This window comes from Arachis hypogaea, chromosome 16, assembly GCF_003086295.3.
Source record: "Arachis hypogaea cultivar Tifrunner chromosome 16, arahy.Tifrunner.gnm2.J5K5, whole genome shotgun sequence".
NCBI classification, from domain to species: domain Eukaryota; kingdom Viridiplantae; phylum Streptophyta; class Magnoliopsida; order Fabales; family Fabaceae; genus Arachis; species Arachis hypogaea.
Window position 1 is genome coordinate 60168909 of NC_092051.1, and position 12889 is coordinate 60181797.

Consider the following 12889-nt stretch of genomic DNA (forward strand, 5'->3'; position numbering starts at 1 on the left):
GAGGCATGGTGTAACCATAAGGCAGATTACCAGCTCTCTGGCAACTGTCACAGTTATGTACGAACTCTCGGGAGTCTCTATAGAGAGTAGGCCAGTAGAAGCCACATTGGAGGACCTTGGTGGCTGTTCGCTCACCTCCGAAATGGCCTCCATATTATGACCCATGGCAATGCCATAAGATCTTCTGTGCATCTTCTTTGGGTATACATCTATGAATTATTCCGTTTGCACATCTCTTAAAGAGATATGATTCATCCCATAGATAGTACTTTGCATCAGAAATCAATTTCTTTATTTACTGCCTACTGTACTGATGCACGGAAAACTTGTCTCGTAACAAATTTCCTTCGGCAAGTGTACCAAATTTTGTCGTCAAGTAAAAAGTCACAATAGAGTGAGGTCGAATCCCACAGAGATTGATTGATTAAGCAACTTTAATTAGAGGAATGTTCTAGTTTAGTGAATCAGAATTTGAGTTGAGAATTGCAGAAAATAAAATGGTGGGAAAGTAAATAACAGAAAAAGTAAATGCTAGAAATAAAGAGCTGAAAGTAAATGACGGAAAGTAATTTGCAGAATTGTAAATGGGAATGGGGTAACTTCTCATAAAAGTAAATGGCAGAAACTAAAGAGAATGGATAAGATCAGAAATGGGGAGTTCATTGGGCTCAGGAGATGTTGCATTCTCCGGATCAATTTCATTTTCATCTCTTCCTCAATCAATGCATTCATTGATCTCCTTGGCAATCTTAAGTGATCCAGTTACAATTCCTTGTAATTCAATCTATCAAATCTTGATCATTAGCCAATTCCTTGGTCAATTGCTCATGAGAAGAGATGAAGTATGGTCACTAATTATACCACATGCATTTCCCAAATCAAGTATTGAGAGGATTATAGTCACATATCCATCCAAACCCAATTTGGTCCAGCATGAGAAAGCATTTCTAGCATGATCTCTTCCTTCCTCTTTCAAGGTTCAGAAGAGATCCAAGTTTGAATAGCTTCTTTTCCAAGATAACTATCCAATTGGATGAAGATCAAAAGCTTTCAAGTAAAATCAAGAAAACAGATAGAAGAAGAATAATGAAAACTAGTATTGATCCATCAAATTACAACAGAGCTCCCTAACCCAATGAAAGGGGTTTAGTTGTTCATAGCTCTGGAAAATAAAAGCAAAGATGGAGAATACATCATGAAAACAAAACTAGAAGTGCAGAGAATCGCAAAATACAGAGAGTAGTTTTCCCCCAAATTCCAACTCCTATTTTAATTCAAAGCTACTCCTATATATACTACTCTTCTGATCTTCTAGTTGGCTCTTCAAGTCTTGGGTATGGGCCTTTGGATCTTGAGTTTGAAGCAGTTATCTTCTTCATTGGGCTTAGTTTTACTTGCAGAGAGAAAGTGTGAAGTGGGCAGAGACTTTAGCTCAGGACGTTAGTGGTGTTAACGTTTAAGTGGAAATGTGGGTTCGAGAACGTTAGTGACAATCACCTTTTTCACTAACGTTCCTCACCAAAGTAAGAGCCACGTTAACTCCAACGTTAGTGGCACAAACGTTGCTACTAACGTTGCCTCTTTGTCCTTCGCACACGTTATTGGGACTTACCTTTCCCAATAACGTTGAGAAGTCTCCCCCTTTCCTACGTTAGAGTCCACGTTAACTTAGTTAACATGGCTCTTTTAACGTAGGCTTGCCAACCTTCGAGAACGTTAGTGACACTTACCTTTGTCACTAACGTTCCAATGTGCCCCTATTTCTCACGTTAGAGTCCACGTTAACTAGGTTAACGTGAGTGTCACTAACGTTGGCTCATCATTCCCTTGTCCACATTAGCTTCCACGTTAACTAAGTTAACGTGGGAGTTAACGTGGCTCATAATGGCTTGTATGGGTTCATTCCAACGTTAGTGACAATGTTAGGTGTCACTAACGTTGGCGATTACATTCTTGCTTCACGTTAACTTCCACGTTAACTAAGTTATCGTGGGAGTTAATGTGGCTTATGGTGGCTTGGCCAACGTTAGTGACAAAGGTGAATGTCACTAACGTTGGTTTCTCTCTTGCTTCTTAACGTTAGAGCCCACGTTAACTAAGTTAACGTGGCTCTTAACGTGGCCACTTATGAGCTTGGTCCAACGTTAGTGACAAAGGTAAGTGTCACTAACGTTGGCTCCATTTCCTTTCCTCCACGTTAGAGTTCACGTTAACTTAGTTAACGTGACTCTTAACGTGGCAATGATGGCTTCGAGAGCGTTATTGGCGATTACTTTTCTCATTAACTTTGCAAGTTACTCCCATTCCACGTTAGGAGTTATGTTAATTAGATTAACGTGGCTGCTAACGTGGTTCTTCCTTGCTTCCTTTGTCCTGAAATCAAGCAATAGAGTGCATCAAAGTTCTAGTCCAAGTCATGGGAAGTACAACATCCAATTTGTCATTAAATTCATGCAAAATCCTCATGAAATCCTGTAAAGTGCACAATGTATGCTTGAATCAAGATGTAAGTGAATATCTACCTAAAACTAGCTTATTTTCTAAGGAAATGCATGAAACTACCCTAAAAACTATAAAGAAAAGGTCAGTGAAACTGGCCAAAATGCCCTAGCATCATGTACTCTTTGGGTATGAATCTTACAGCTTTATAGTTTGTAATATCTGCAAACCAAGGTGTTTCCTGAATGGAAAACAATTGCTCATCCGGAACGGTTTCAGAGATCTCAATAGAAGGGGGACGCCCCTTCTACTGGTTCTATCTGGGACAGATGATCTGCCACTTGATTCTCTTTCCCTTTTCTGTCTCTTATTTCTATATCAAACTCTTGCAGAAGCAACACCCATCTTATGAGCCTGGGTTTTGAATCCTGCTTTGTAAGTAGATATTTAAGAGCAGCATGGTCAGTGTACACAATCATTTTTAATCCTACTAAGTATGATCTAAACTTGTCAATGGCATGAACCACTGCAAGCAATTCTTTTTCTGTGGTTGTGTAATTTTTCTGGGCATCATTTAAAACACGGCTAGCATAATAAATGACATACAGAAGCTTGTTATGCCTAAGTCCCAGTACTGCACCAATGGCATGGTCACTAGCATCACACATTAGTTCAAATGGTAATGTCCAGTCCGGTGCAGAAATAACTGGTACTGTGACCAGCTTAGCTTTCAGGGTTTCAAACGCCTGCAGACACTCTGTGTCAAACACAAATAGCGTGTCAGCAGCTAGCAGATTGCTCAGAGGTTTTGCAATTTTTGAAAAATCCTTTATAAACCTCCTATAGAATCCTGCATGCCCAGAAAGCTTCTGATTGCCTTAACATTGGCAGGTGGTGGTAATTTTTCAATTACTTCCACTTTAGCTTGATCTACCTCTATTCCCTTGTTTGAAATTTTATGCCCAAGGACAATTCCTTCAGTCACCATAAAGTGACATTTTTGCCAGTTTAAAACTAGGTTGGTCTATTGGCATCTTTTCAGAACAAGTGCTAAATGGTCAAGCCAGGAGCTGAATGAGTCTCCAAACACTGAAAAGTCATCCATGAAGACTTCCAGAAATTTTTCTACCATATCAGAGAAAATAGAGAGCATGCACCTCTAAAAGGTTGCAGGTGCATTGCACAGACCAAAAGGCATCCTTCTGTAGGCAAACACTCCAGAAGGACATGTGAATGCTATTTTCTCTTAGTCCTGAGGATCTACTGCAATTTGGTTGTAACCTAAATAACCATCCAAAAAGCAGTAATATTCATGACCTGCTAGTCTTTCTAGCATCTGGTCTATGAATGGTAAATGAAAGTGATCCTTCCTGGTGGCTGTATTGAGCCTTCTGTAGTCAATACACATACGCCACCCTGTAACTGTTCTTGTAGGAACCAGTTCATTCTTTTCATTATGAACCACTGTCATGCCTCCCTTCTTGGGGACAACTTGGACAGGGCTCACCCAAGGGCTGTCAGAAATAGGATAAATAATCCCAGCCTCCAGTATCTTGGTGACCTCTTTCTGCACCACCTCCTTCATGGCTGGATTCGGCCGCCTCTGTGGTTGAACCATTGGCTTAGCATCGTCCTCCAATAGGATCTTGTGCATGCATCTTGCTGGGCTGATGCCCTTAAGTTCACTTATGGACCACCCAAGAGCTGTCTTGTGTGTCCTTAGCACTTGAAGTAGTGCTTTCTCTTCCTGTGGATTTAAAGCGGAGCTTATAATCACCGGAAAAGTGTCACCTTCTCCCAGAAATGCATATTTCAGGGATGGTGGTAGTGGTTTGAGCTCGGGTTTAGGAGGTTTCTCCTCTTCCTGAAGAATTTTCAGAGGATCTTTTATTTCCTCTGATTCCTCCAGATCAGGATGGAAATCTTTAAAGATGTCTTCTAGCTCTGATTCGAGACTCTCAGCCATGTTAATCTCCTCTACCAGGGAGTTAATAATATCAACACTCATGCAGTCTTTTGATGTGTCTGGATGCTTCATTGCCTCAACAGCATTCAGCTTGAACTCATCCTCATTGACTCTCAAGGTCACTTCCCCTTTTTGGACATCAATGAGGGTTCGTCCAGTTGCTAGGAAAGGTCTTCCTAGAATGAGAGTTACACTCTTATTCTCCTCTATTTCCAGCACTACAAAGTCAGTGGGAAAGGCAAATGGCCCAACCTTGACAATCATGTCCTCAATTATGCCTGATGGATATTTAATGGAACCATCAGTAAGTTGAAGACATATCTGGGTTGGTTTGACGTCTTCAGTCAAGCCAAGCTTTCTGATAGTGGATACAGCGATTAGATTGATACTTGCCCCAAGGTCACATAAAGCTGTCTTGGTGCAAGTACCCTCTAATGTGCATGGTATCATAAAGCTTCTGTGATCCTTAAGCTTTTCTGGTAAGCTTGTTAGGATGACTGCACTGCATTCTTCAGTGAGAAACACTTTTTCTGTTTCTCTCCAATCCTTCTTATGACTTAAGATCTCTTTCATGAACTTAGCATAAGAGGGTATTTGCTCAAGTGCCTCTGCAAACGGAATCTTTATTTCAAGAGTCCTGAGATATTCTAAAAAGCGGGCAAATTGTTTATCCTATTTCGCTTGGCGGAGTTTCTGAGGATAAGGCATTTTGGCTTTATATTTTTCAACCTTAGTTGCTGCAGGTTTATTTCCTACAGAGGCAGGTTGAGAAGCCTTCTTGAGGGAGTTATTATCAGCACTTGTAGGTGTCTGATCCCTCACTGGCGTTTGAACGCCAGGATTGGACGTGGATTGGGCATTTAACGCCAGATTCCTACCCTTTTCTGGCGTTTGAACGCCAGAACTAGACATGGATTGGGCGTTTAACGCCAGCTTTTCACCCTTTTCTGGTGTTTGAACGCCAGACTTATTCCTCTCTGGGCTCTTACTGTCCTCAGAGGGATTTTGGGGAGCAGGTTGCTCATCCTCTATCAGCTGTTCTTTTCTTGGCTTTCTGCTGCTTTGAGTTGAGGTATTTAACGTTTTTCCACTTCTTAATTGAACTGCTTGGCATTCTTCTGTTATCTATTTTGATAACTGCTGTTTTGTCTGATTCAGTTGTAATTCCATATCCTTGTTAGCAATTTTGGTTTCTTATAGCATCTCCTTAAATTCTGCTAACTGCCTTGTTATAGAAGATAGTTGCTGATTGAGTTCAGCAACTTGTTCCTGAGGACTAAAGTCAGTTGATACTGCCTTAGCTTCTTCTTTCATGGAGGACTCATTACTTATGTACAGATGCTAATTTCTAGCAACTATATCAATAAGCTCTTGAGCCTCTTCAATAGTTTTCCTCATGTGTATAGATCCACCAGCTGAGCGGTCTAGAGATATCTGAGCTTTTTCTGTAAGCCTATAGTAGAAGATGTCTAACTGCACCCATTCTGAAAACATTTCAGATCGGCATTTCTTTAGCATCCCTTTGTACCTCTCCCAGGCATTATAAAGGGGTTCATTATCCTCTTGTTTAAAGCCTTGGATGTCCAGCCTTAGTTGTGTCATCCTTTTTGGAGGGAAATATTGATTCAGGAATTTGTCTGATAACTGTTTCTATGTTCTTATGCTTGCTATGGGTTGGTTATTTAACCACCTCTTAGCTTGATCTTTTACAGCGAACACAAACAGTAACAGCCTGTATACGTCCTGATCTACCTCCTTGTCATGCACTGTGTCAGCAATTTGCAAGAACTGCGCTAGAAACTCAGTAGGTACTTCCTGTGGAAGACTGGAATACTGGCAATTTTGCTGCACCATGACAATGAGCTGAGGATTTAGCTCAAAACTGCTTGCTTTGATGGGAGGTATGCAGATGCTACTCCCATATGCAACAGTAATGGGGTTAGCATATGACCCCAGAGTCCTTTTGGACTGTTTATTTCCAATTAGGTCCATGATGGATAAAATGGGATTGATATGAATTGCAAATAAAATATATTTTATTTTATTTTATTTTTTGTTTTTATTTTATTTAAGTAGAAATAAACCGAATAATTAAAAATAAATAAAAATAATAAAAAAAATAAAATAATTAGAAATTAAAATGTAAATTTCGAAAACTAAGAGAAAAATAAATCTGAAAACTAAAATAATTACTTGATTAAGAAGATTTGAAAAACTGTGGATATGATTTTTGAAAAAGATTTCGAATTTTGAAATTTCAAAACTAAGATAAGATAGAATATAAAGTTTTAAAATAGAAATCTGATTTTTTTAAAGGAAATTTTGAAAATCAATTAAAATAAAGAAAAAAGATATTTTTGAATTTAATGAAGAAAGAGAAAAACAATAAAAATGACACCAAACTTAAATTTTTAGATCAAAACAAAAGAAACAAACAGGAAAACCTTGAATATCACGATGAACGCTAAGAACAACTTTTGAAAAATTTTTAAGAAAACAGAAACACAAAGGACACCAAACTTAAAAATTTTTATATTATGAGCACTAATAATTCGAAAAAAAATTGAAAGAAAAATAAAATCATGCAATTGACACCAAACTTAAAATATGAAACTAAACTCAAACAGAAAAACTCAATTATTTGTTTATAAAAATTTTCGAAAAATTTAAAAAGAGAACATAAGGATTTTAAAAAAAAGTTTCAACCAAAAACAATAATAGAAGATGCAATTTTAGTGACTCTAAACTAAAAAGGATAATTTTTTCCTAATCTAAGCAACAAAATAAACCGTCAGTTGCCCAAACTCGAACAATTTCTGGGAACGGCGCCAAAAACTTGGTGCACGAAATCACAATCACACTTTTGCAATTCCGTACAACTAACCAGCAAGTGCACTGGGTCGTCCAAGTAATACCTTACGTGAGTAAGGGTCGATCCTACGGAGATTGCCGGTTTGAATCAAGCTATGGTTATCTTGTAATTCTTAGTTAGGATATAAATGATAATTCTTAACTTCAACAGTAAAAAGTAAAAGAGCATCAAATAAATACTTGTTATGCAGTAATTGAGAACAGATTGAGGTTTTGGAGATGCTTCGTCTTCTGGATCTCTGCTTTCCTCCCATCTTCTTCTTCACACACGCAAGGCTCCTTCCATGGCAAGCTGTATGTTGGTGGATCACCATTGTCAATGGCTACCATCCGTCCTCTCAGTGAAAAGGGTCCATATACATGGCTAATCATCTGTCGGTTCTCACTTGTGTTGGAATAAGATCCATTGATCCTTTTGCGTCTGTCACTACGCCCAATACTTGTGAGTTTGAAGCTCGTCACAGTCATCCCTTCCCGGATCCTACTCAGAATACCACAGTCAAGGTTTAGACATTCCGGATCTCAGAGATGCTGCCAATTGATTCTAGCTTTTACCACGAAGACTCTGGATTAAGGGATTTGAACGCTCTGTTGTCAGGAGAGGCAATCAAACTCCTGAACCAGGAACCCAAGAGATATACACTCAAGTTATTACAGATAGAACGTAAGTGCTTGTCAGGCACACGTTCATAGGTTGAGAATGATGATGAGTGTCACGGATCATCACATTCTTCACGGTTAGGTACGAGTGAATATCTTAGAACAGAAACAAGCGTGTTGAATAGAAAATAGAAGTAATTGCATTAATTCATCGAGACACAGTAGAGCTCCTCACCCCAACCATGGAGTTTAGAGATTCATGCTGTAGAGATACATTGTAAAATGTGTAAATGTCATGAGATCCAAAATAAATCTCTAAAAGTAGTTTTTATACTAAGCTAGTGACCTAGGTTTACAGCAATTGAGTAAACTAAGATAGATAGTGTAGAAATCCAGTTCCGGGGCCCACTTGGTGTGTGCTTGGGCTGAGCATTGAAGCTTTCATATGTAGAAGCTTTTTTGGAGTTAAACACCAGGTTGTAGCCTGTTTTTGGCGTTTAACTCTGGTTTGCAACCTGTTTCTGGCGTTTAACGCCAGAACATGGTAAAGACTTGGCGTTAAACGCCAATTTGCATCATCAAAGCTTGGGCAAAGTATGGACTATTATATATTGCTAGAAAGCCCTGGATGTCTACTTTCCAACGCAATTCAGAGCGCGCCAATTGGGCTTTTGAAGCTCCAGAAAATCCATTTTGAGTGCAGGGAGGTCAGAATCCAACAGCATCTGTAGTCCTTTCTCAGCCTCTGAATCAGATTTTTGCTCAGGTCCCTCAATTTCAGCCAGAAAATACCTGAAATCACAGAAAAATACACAAACTCATAGTAAAGTCTAGAAATGTGATTTTTGCATAAAAACTAATAAAAATATACTAAAAAGTAGCTAGATCCTTCTAAAAACTATATGAAAATACCCCCAAAAAGCATATAAAATATCCACTCATCAGTCATTCCATGAGAAATTTGGATGATTTCTCCATGAAGGATTATAGTTATTTCCATAGGGTTCTCCCATGTAATTCACCTCTGCCATTGCAGGGTTCTCAGGATCATAAGCTTCTTCTTCAGAAGATGCTTCTTTAGTACTGTTGGATGCAGCTTGCAATCCATTCAGACTCTGAGAAATCATATTGACTTACTGAGTCAATATTTTATTCTGAGCCAATATGGCATTTACTGAGTCAATTTCAAGAACTCCCTTCTTTTGAGGCATCCCATTATTCACAGGACTCCTCTCAAAGGTGTACCTGAACTGGTTATTTGCAACCATTTCAATGAGTTCCTGAGCTTCTGCAGGGGTTTTCAGATGAAGAGATCCTCCTGCAGAATGGTCCAATGACATTTTTGACAACTCAGACAGACCATTATAGAATATACATATGATGCTCCATTCTGGAAGCATGTCAGAAGGACACCTTTTGATCAATTGCTTATATCTTTCCCAAGCTTCATAGAGGGACTCACCTTCCTTCTGCCTGAAGGTTTGGATTTCCACTCTAAGCTTGCTCATCTTTTGAGGTGGAAAGAACTTGGCCAGGAAAGCACTGACCAGCTTTTCCCAAGAGTTCAGGCTTTCCTTAGGTTGTGAATCCAACCATGTTCTTGCTCTGTCTCTTACAGCAAAAGGGAAAAGCATAAGCTTGTAGACCTCGGGATCAACTCCAATGGTCTTGACAGTGTCACAGATTTGCAAGAATTTAGCTAAGAACTGATGGGGATTTTCTAATGGAAGTCCATGAAACTTGCAATTTTGTTGCATTAGAGAAACTAATTGAGGCTTAAGCTCAAAGTTGTTTGCTCCAATGGCAGGAATTGAGATGCTTCTTCCATAGAAGTTGGAAGAGGGTGCAATAAAGTCACCAAGCATCTTTCTTACATCTCCACCAATGTTTTTGGGTTCGTCCATGTCTCCTTCTTTTTCAAAAATTTCTGTCAGGTCCTCTCCAGAGGGTTGTGCTTTAGCTTCTCTTAGTTTCCTCTTAAGAATCCTTTCAGGTTCAAGATCAGCTTCAACAAGAATGTCTTTATCCCTGTTCCTTCTCATATGAAAAAGAAGAGAATAGAAAAGAAGAGGAATCCTCTATGTCACAGTATAGAGATTCCTTTATGTTAGTAGAAGAAGAGAAGAATAGAAGAAGGAGAAGAGAAAAATTCGAACACAGAGAAAAAGAGGGGGTTCGAATTATGAGTAGAAGAGGAGTGTTAGTAGATAAATAAATAAATAGAGAGATATGAGAGGGAGAGTTTTCGAAAATAATTAAAAAGAAAAGGAAAATATTTTTGTTTTTATTTAAAAATCAGTTATAATTCAAAAATTAAAAAGAGAAACAAAATAAAATTTGAAAACTAAATAAATTACTTAATTAAAAAGAATTTTGAGAAAGTGGTTAGTGATTTTCGAAAATCTGAGAGAGGAAAGTAGTTAGATGGTTTAAAAAAAGATAAGAATTTTTAAAATCAAACAAAAAGTTAGGTGGTTGGTATGCGAAATTGTTACTCTGAGGTTGTAAAATTAGTTGTTCGTTCTCTTCCTGGTAATGGCGCCAACAAACTGGTGCACAATACCATGGTCCAAGCATAACTTCACAACTTCGCACAACTAACTAGCAAGTGTACTGGGTCGTCCAAGTAATAAACCTTACGTGAGTAAGGGTCGATCCCACGGAGATTGTTGGTATGAAGCAAGCTATGGTCACCTTGTAAATCTCAGTCAGGCGGATATCAAATTGTTATAGAGTTTTCGAATAAAAATAATTAATAAACAGAAAATAAAGATAGAAATACTTATGCATATCATTGGTTAGAATTTCAGATAAGCGTATGGAGATGCTTTCGTTCCTCTGAATCTCTGCTTTCCCGCTGTCTTCATCCAATCAGTCCTACTCCTTTCCATGGCTGGCTTTATGTAAGGGCATCACCGTTGTCAATGGCTACTTTTCATCCTCTCTGTGAAAATGGTCCGATGCGCTGTCACTGCATGGCTAATCATCTGGAGGCATCACCGTTGTCAATGGCTACATCCCATCCTCTTGTGAAAATGGTCCAAATGCTCTGTCACGGCATGGCTAATCATCTGAGGTTCTCGATCATACTGGAATAGGATTCACCCTCCTTTTGCGTTTGTCACTACGCCCAGCACTTGCGAGTTTGAAGTTTGTCACAGTCATTCAATCCCAGAATCCTACTAGGAATACCACAGACAAGGTTTAGACTTTTCGGATTCTCATGAATGCCACCATCAATTTAGCTTATACCACGAAGATTCTGATTAAGAGATCCAAGAGATAATCATCCAATCTAAGGTGGAACGGAAGTGGTTGTCAGGCACGCGTTCGTGGGGGAATGATGATGATTGTCACGTTCATCACATTCATGTTGAAGTGCGAATGAATATCTTAGAAGCGGAATAAGTTGAATTGAATAGAAAAACAGGAGTACTTTGCATTAATTCATGAGGAACAGCAGAGCTCCACACCTTAATCTATGAAGTGCAAAAACTCTACCGTTTGAAAATACATAAGTGAAAGGTTCAGGCATGGCCGAATGGCCAGTCCCCATGATCTAAGAACTAGACGTCCCAAGATGTCTAATACAATAGTAAAAAGTCCTATTTATACTAAACTAGTTACTAGGGTTTACAGAAGTAAGTAATTGATGCATAAATCCACTTCAGGGGCCCACTTGGTGTGTGCTTGGGCTGAGCTTGAAGTTTACACATGGAGAGGTCATTCTTGGAGTTGAACGCCAGTTTGTAACGTGTTTCTGGCGTTCAACTCTGGCTTGTGACGTGTTTCTGGCGTTTAACTCCAGACTACAGTGTAAAACTAGCGTTCAACGCCCTTTTGCGTCGTCTAAACCCGGCCAAAGTATGGACTATTATATATTGCTGGAAATCCTTGGATGTCTACTTTCCAACGCAATTAGAAGCGCGCCATTTTGAGTTCTGTAGCTCCAGAAAATCCACTTTGAGTGCAGGGAGGCCAGAATCCAACACCATGAGCAGTCCTTCTTGAACCTCTGAATCTGATTTTTGCTCAAGTCCCTCAATTTCAGCCAGAAAATACCTGAAATCACAGAAAAACACACAAACTCATAGTAAAGTCCAGAAATGTGAATTTAACATAAAAACTACTAAAAACATCCCTAAAAGTAACTAGATCCTACTAAAAACATACTAAAAACAATGCCAAAAAGCGTATAAATTATCCGCTCATCACAACACCAAACTTAAATTGTTGCTTGTCCCCAAGCAACTGAAAATCAAATAGGATAAAAAGAAGAGAATATACTATAAATTCCAAACTATCAATGAAACATAGCTCCAATCAGATGAGCGGGACTTGTAGCTTTTTGCCTCTTGAATAGTTTTGCCTCTTGAATCTCCTAGCTCTGTATGTTGATTCTTGAACACAGCTACTTTAAGAGTCTTGGCCGTGGCCCTAAGCACTTTGTTTTCCAGTATTACCACCAGATACATAAATGCCACAGACACGTAACTGGGTGAACCTTTTCAGATTGTTACTCAGCTTTGCTAAAGTCCCCAATTAGAGGTGTCCAGGGTTCTTAAGCACACTCTTCTTTTGCTTTGGACCTTGACTTTAACCGCTCAGTCTCAAGTTTTCACTTGACACCTTCACGCCACAAGCACATGGTTAGGGACAGCTTGGTTTAGCCGCTTATGCCAGGATTTTATTCCTCTAGGCCCTCCTATCCACTGATGCTCAAAGCCTTGGGATCCTTTTTATTACCCTTGCCTTTTGGTTTTAAGGGTTACTGGCTTTTTGCTCTTGCCTTTTGGTTTTAAGAGCTTTTGGCTTTTTCTCTTTTTTTTTTCTATTTTTTTCGCTATTTTTTTTCTGCAAGCTTTGTTCTTTGCTGCTTTTTCTTGCTTCAAGAATTATTTTTATGATTTTTCAGATTATCAAATAACATGTCTCCTTGTCATCATTCTTTCAAGAGCCAACATATTTAACATTCTTAAACAACAACTTCAAAAGACATATGCACTGTTCAAG

General features: G+C 38.9%; 1 non-coding gene across 1 annotated transcript; it reads left to right on the plus strand.

Annotated features, from left to right (window-relative positions):
- The first annotated feature begins 9270 nt into the window (after window positions 1-9270).
- Window positions 9271-9378, plus strand: LOC112761496 (small nucleolar RNA R71). The gene has a single exon (XR_003181890.1). It is a non-coding gene; the product is annotated as a small nucleolar RNA R71 (small nucleolar RNA).
- The last annotated feature ends 3511 nt before the right edge of the window (window positions 9379-12889 follow it).